General features: G+C 43.5%; 1 long non-coding RNA gene across 8 annotated transcripts; it reads left to right on the top strand.

Annotated features, from left to right (window-relative positions):
- Window positions 1-370: 370 nt before the first annotated feature.
- Window positions 371-5571, top strand: LOC123132169 (uncharacterized). Of its 8 annotated transcripts, none has more exons than XR_006464536.1 (6): window positions 371-803; window positions 2428-2653; window positions 2732-2783; window positions 2854-2964; window positions 3279-3363; window positions 4256-5571. It is a non-coding gene; the product is annotated as an uncharacterized lncRNA (long non-coding RNA). The 8 variants fall into 8 exon arrangements; XR_006464537.1 differs by adding an exon at window positions 2229-2356 and having other exon boundaries at window positions 3279-5571; XR_006464535.1 differs by adding an exon at window positions 979-1653 and having other exon boundaries at window positions 3279-5571.
- Window positions 5572-6951: the final 1380 nt, after the last annotated feature.

Here is a 6951-nt window from a genome sequence, read left to right as displayed (position 1 = left end):
TTAAACGAGCAACTGACCCTCATCAAACCAGTTGTTGGTTCTAAAAAAATGAATTATTTTGATTTGTGGTATCACAAAAACAACGTATGCAAATTGATAATCTCTACTTCTATAAAAAACACAGTTGGTGGTGATGGTGTGTCTGCCATCCATCGTTTTTGATCGTTTGATCTACATCCGACGCATAGGAGGCACCCCACTTCACATTTGCAAGGAAACCCCTCGTTCTCATGGTCCACATCCCTCCAGTCCCACCATTAAACACATTCAGTTGCGCATCCGGGGCGTGCTCTCGTGCAGTCCACGTCGGATTAGCTAGAGACAACAAAGATCGGCGGTTTGACCTTTGCTGCCCCAACGCGTTGTTTGCTTCGTCCAGAAGAAAACGAGAGAGGAAGAGGAAATCGCCCCCACCCGTTCTCCCTCGGCGCATGCTAGGGTTGATGCCGCCACTGCCTCGCCCCATCGGCCCATGGCCAGGTCCTCCGACGTCGGCCACCGGAGAAGGAAGCAAACTCGACATCCAATCGTCCAGACCTTCTCTCGATCCAGGCAAGTCGCCTCCTTCCTTCCCCTTCCCTCACCCCCCGACCCCTCTCTGCCGCCTCGTGTCCTACCCCTTTCTCTTCTCAATCTGAATCCATGGAGATAGCCGGCAGGGAGGACGAGTATGTGTTGGAGGGCGCTGCCGGCGGCGCCAAAAGTAGCTCAACAAGAACCATCGTCACGCGGAGGCAAGACACTATCGACACGGATCCGCTTCGTCTGCGCCGGCAAGGGCCAACCGTTCCAGATCCGACCAGGTACGATGCATCCTACCTTTTCCAACTGCCGAATACTTCTCTAAATCATGGTGGGCACTGCCCATGGAGGTTCATATGAATCAATTTACTTTGAGCAGTGCAGTGTCACAATAGCAGCTCTCCCTTTTTTCCTTGCATGTTTTATAATCTGCATATTTTGTTGTAATGGCTGCAGTAAGGAGTAAGGCAGTAACAGAGTTGAATCACTCAATATATGCTACCATAGGGCATGTATTAGACTGTTAGTTGATGCAGGGGAGTTGCAGCAATAACAGGTGTTCACTTAGATTCAAAACTCTGAATTTTACTGATTCCTGTCTTAGCCCTCTAATCCCTTGATAGATTTGTGCCTAGCCACCTGAACTTTTTCTGGCGAGTTTACTGATTTGGACATCAATTTCGAGCTTTCTTGGGAATGTTTAGAAGTCTCAAAATCAGCCTGGGTCACCTGCGCCAGTAAAAACGCAACAAATATAACATTATGCAGTGAGTTGTTGCTTTTTGAGCAGAATATCAAACTATCAGCTTAAGTTAGCGAGAGCAATATATCAGGCGTTCAAGAGCCTCATTCACAAGGTATAGCCGAATACCAATCGGTGACAAGCAGATGTCAAGACGCAAGATTAAATGGTGGATATAAAAGTAGTTTCAACAGACTGTGCAGAGAGTTCACTTTGCAGATGGTAAACTGTAGATATCCTGCTCCATCCCCCCTCCGTAAATTAGAGGGAAGGTTTTTGACAAAGTAGCTCTAGCTTTGATCTACAAGACCAGGATCGATGCCACGCCAAATGCACAAGGCTGAATAGATTACACCACAACTATGCAAAGATGTCTTATATTCGACCTGGTATGACAATGCATGATGTATTTTGATCAGAAACTCATAGACCATGTAGCATGCTTGGCTCTAGGTATGGATTATCCTTTATTTGAAACTCATGATGCCAGAAATCCACAAAAAATAATCAGTTTTTGGATGGAGAGCGATACTACATGAAGACATCGTTCTAATTAACTTAATTGTATATGAAGCTTTGAGAAATTTACAATGAACAGAAGGCCTTTACGACGCTGTAGAATCATTATAAGAATTCTACAATGGTATAAGACAGTTTAGCAGCTGAAGCAGAGGTTCAAGTAGACCTAGATTCTGACGAATGCAATGTCACAAACAGAACCTAAATTACTCCCTCCGTTTCTTTTTACTCCGCATATAAGATTTGGTCAAAGTCAAACTATACACAGTTTGACCAAATTTATATAAAAAAATATTAACATCTACAATATTAAAACTATATAGTATGAAAATACATTTTGTGGTGCATCTGATAATATTGATTTCATATTGTCAATGTTTATATTTTTTAATATAAAATTAGTCAAACTTTACAAAGCTTGACTTTGACCAAACCTTATATGCAGACTAAAAAGAAACGGAGGAAGTACTAATCATATGCCATGTCATGTTTCAACCAAAGTGAACGTAATCATATTACCATAATAGAGTTTTGGGTTCACAGAAGAAATAAAAGAAATCATGATGACACATGGTAGGAATCTGCACACCTTCCTTTGGATCTCCTCTTTCTTGTCATTGATGGATAGTGGCTTTTGCTCGCAGGGCCAGTTGCTGCTTGTTATAAACCAGAGCATTGATGTCTGCTTCCAGCTGCTGGGCCATGGGCTCCTCCATCTGCTCCGCAAGCTCATGATCCGCGAGTTCCTTCTGAAGCTGCGTGAGAGAAACAGAAATGTAACATTCACAATGCAGTGATTGTTCCTGGTTCTAGAAAATATTGCAAGGAATTTTTGCTACGTATGAACCAAGAAATGCGGCATTTAGATATGTGAGCAACCATCTATAAAGTACTGTGTGTACCGAACTATTAATGAAATTATCATCTTCTAACCTCCCTATTTTGCAGATTTTGTATGCTCCCCACCTGGGTTGAACGGATGCATCCACCTGTTGTTATGGTAGTCGCATCCCTCCAATTATATCAAGAAATATAGTTCTTCGTTTATCTGATAGGGATCCTAATTGTAGCACCCTAGCCTGGACTTCTCAAGGGTGAACATACTGATGGATGGAAACCAACCTAATGATTGATGGTGTTATCATCAGGAGGCAGTGGACTAGCGGTGGCGTGATTCAAAAGTAAGTTCAGATAGCCTCTGATACTGGATTCTTCTTTTGAATCTAAAATATCAGTCTGTGTTGTATACAATCTATTGGATTAGAAATAGTTAACTATCACATGATTTTGATTGCACACTGTCTAATGGACGTAACAATATTAGGTACTTAGGTTGGTCAATATAACTCATTCTGGCATTTTATTGACTATAACCATTAATTATGATTCATTTCAATCCTGTTTATACGAAACTTATGTTGTACTTAGATTAGGTAGTCATCTGTTGTTCTCATGTCATGTAACATACTGACTGTGCTTCTTTTCTTTTACATAGCTATTGCTGATTCTGCATTTGAGGATTTCATGAAGCCAAGCGATCCTCTTGTGCTCTGAGGAGCTCTGATGTATACAGGCATCTGGTATGATCGCATGCCTTAATTCATACATAGGAGTTAGTATTGTAACTATTAAGTAGCTCAATAATCTGTTGGCAATAAAATAAGTTGGTATATACGATGGAGAAGTACTGAATCTCTTAAAGCATAAAGCCATAAAAATCAGCATGCACTGCCCAAGCACAAAGTAAAAATGTTCTAATTTCAAAAGATTAATTTAGTTTTGATAGGGGTGCGTAGGTATAAACAATGAACCATCTTCTCCAAAAAAAAAAACCTGGATCATTCTGCATCCAGTATATTGACATATTAGTTGCTCTCTTGTTTCTGAACATTTTTGAACCAGCTGAGAAGTACTCAAAATCTTAAAGCATAAAGTCATGAACATCCTAGGCACAGAATAATCACGCAGTGAAGGTACTTTATTACAAACCATGTATGATATGACACCAACACCAAATCCTTGAAGCAGCCGTCCCATGTAGAGAAGTGATGAGTCATGTGGATTAAACATCGATTAGCAAGCATGAAGCTCGTATCGTCGCGAGAAGAGAAATGGCAGAAAATAAGCTTGGGAAACATGTGGGTGCATCATGCCATGCATTCGTGAAGGAGATGGCGAGCCAACCGATGATGTTCTGAATCGCCACCATCGTTAACGACTGAAAATTCAGTAGGCATGTCCATAGTATAAAAGATTAAAACTTTAGTGTAGTCAAGAATTAATTTGTTGCAACTTGCAAGCATATGACATGAACAAAATAATGAACCTTTTCAGAAAAAGTCTTCACCTACACATTGTCTGCAACACCAATTTCTCTTCTCTGATTATCGTATCAAATGCCACACGCAACTAATTAAATAACTCATGAGATTTGAGACTAATACAAGCTCAACTCTTAATTTTCATTCGGAGGGAGGGAGGGGTCAAGATTTTCTCACCCCTTTCTGGCCAATGTGCTCGGCCATCTGGCCGCTGGCGATGGCCCCAACCATGGCGCTGACTTGGACAGCGAGCCGAACGCCAAGAACTGACGTGCAGGCACGAAGTTACTCAACATCTTTAATCCAAGAAGAAGTCGAAACAGAGCAAGCATATAGGCTCCAGGCACTACCTTCTCATAGTTTTCAATTTTTTTATAAATTACTTTCAGTTCAATCTGCTTCTCATGATTTCCGCAATCTTCAAATTCAACTTGTGTTAGAGGCTTCAGTTCTTACAGCATATGATACTTGCTTGATCATCATGTACATTGTATAAACATAAAGTGATGCACTGAATGCACTATGCTCTTGTCCATTGTTATTGTGTTTATTTCCTATCAGTTAAGATAAATATATAACTCTCAAAGTTTTAACTATGGGTGTTAGAGGAGATAGATCGGGCAGAACTACAACCTGAGGTTGTGCAGGTTTACGGATACGTCTTGCCAAGGTTATATTATTTTAGGTTTTGGCGAATAAAAAAAATATATAGTAGGTAAATAAAGCTCAGTTCGCCACTCAAATAATTATGAATACCAATGCAGTAAAGGTATGATGTACGCTTTCAAATAACATTTTATAGTTCTTTGGTAACATCACTGAAAACTATTGAATTGTGTTCTCTAATTTATTATAGTTAGCTTTCTTTCATATTAGGTGTTAATAGAAAACATACCCATGCATTAATGGATTCACATTTGAAGGGAAACTGCTGAAAATGAAAGGCGACATATTTGATAGTTTTTTCTCTCATTATTCACAATCCCAACTAGGTTTGGAAGACAAAATCTGGAGCCTTACTTTGAATGTCCAAGGAGGTGGAAGCACCAACAATGCCCTCAACAGAGCTGCTCGATCAATTGGATCTGAATCCAAGGATGACATCCAACAAAAGGTACCCAATTTCCTTTTATTGCTTTAACCATACTAGAGTAGCTGTATATGGTGCACTTGGCAGGGATATTATCAAGGAATTCCAAGATGATGGCTGCATTTTGCACTGAAATTGGGAGGTGAGGCTCAAAAAGATACAGCGGTTACCGGCGGCGGCGACAGCGAAGACTAGCCCGGGATCTGGGACAGTGGATGCATTGAGCACGAGGTGAAGATAAGCCACTCCATCCATGGTTACTATTTTGTTCATTCTTTTTTTGGAGATGATTTCAGTACTCTATCAATGTGATGTTAGAGCCAAGATGCATGTGTCACTTGTTTCATCAAGTGTGTAATGAACTTTAAATTTTGTTTCATCAAGTGGTTTCTCGTGGCTACTTTCTGCTTAATATGCCTATTATGCAATAATACTGCATACTATAATAAGTAAAATGGAAGGGGTGCCTCCCACCTAACACCGCCCAGTTTCCTCTCAGGCGACGCCACCGAGTGGCGCCCCAACCACTAGTATCCAATGAAGCAATCGATCATTCTGGAGAAATATGGAAGCGAACTGGCGGCGACCGGTGCCACCGGCGCCGTCCGCCCAACTCCTCTCTTCCACCGCAGCCTTATCGTCCGCCACTAGATCAACCTTCACACCCCCTCCTCCCTACCCCATCTCCTGCGACGCCGACATCGGCAAGTACGCCGCCGGCGTTGTTCGTCCGTTGCGTCGTCTTGCCTATTCCTCTGATGCAGCAGACTCGCCGCCCGCCATCTCTCCCTCCCCACCGCCGTCTCCTCCCCCCCCTACTCCGTCTCCTTCGAAGACCACGTCGGCAAGTACGCCGCGGCGTCGTCCGCCTTTCGAGTCCGCGAGGACTCTCCTGCTTCCTCATCTGAGGTTCTGATGCAGGAGCCCCGCTGCCCACCACCTCACTGGCGGAGCTACAGCAAGGCCAAAGTGGCCATGGCCCGCCCATGATCTCTATCTTTTTTCTTTCACATACTAGTAGTACATCGGTAGCCCATAAGCCTAGTCTACTAGCAGTGGGAGATTCGCACGACACCAACCATGGAGCAGTAATTATGGCCACAAGGAGCAGCCGAGCAGCAGCGGCACAGAAAGCACCAGTAGCCACTAGGGTGGCGTTTGGTTCATCGGCTATCCCTCGGTTGGATAGGGCCAGCATCATACATCAAACAGCCAAGGGCGGGCACCGGCTGCATATATCTGCTGATTTAGTTAAAATATTAGTGAGGGCAGTCTTATGTCTAATGAAGTAGCATGATTCATCGTAATTTTGGAAAATAAATGTTCACTTGTTTGTCTGGCCCGCTCAACTATTTTTGCGTTGCTCCGCCACTGCACCACCTCCCCTTCGTCCTCGCCGACCTCCACGTACTCCGCTACGCACTGCTCATCCTCGGCGATGGCGCCGCCACCTACTATTCCGTTCGCGCCGACGCACTCCACGGCCATCTCCTTCAAGTATCCACTGCTCCCCTAGGACCTCTATGCCTTCTACAACTGAAGTGCCACCCAGGAGCTCCACACCTGCACTATGCTCTGCTTTTGCCTCTCCTTCCCAGTCCGATAGAAGGCGCGAATATATGCCTCCTCGCCTCCTTGGAGGCTCGGACTGGTTTCTCGTATCCATCAATCACAACCATGAGTGGACGAGCTGGTGGTAGGGAGAAATGGATGGGATGGGCATGGCGGCAAGGTTAGCAGGGAGACCCCATTGCACG

The sequence above is a fragment of the Triticum aestivum genome, chromosome 6A (assembly GCF_018294505.1).
Source record: "Triticum aestivum cultivar Chinese Spring chromosome 6A, IWGSC CS RefSeq v2.1, whole genome shotgun sequence".
Classification (NCBI taxonomy): Eukaryota; Viridiplantae; Streptophyta; class Magnoliopsida; order Poales; family Poaceae; genus Triticum; species Triticum aestivum.
This window is presented reverse-complemented; position numbering and strand designations above follow the sequence as displayed.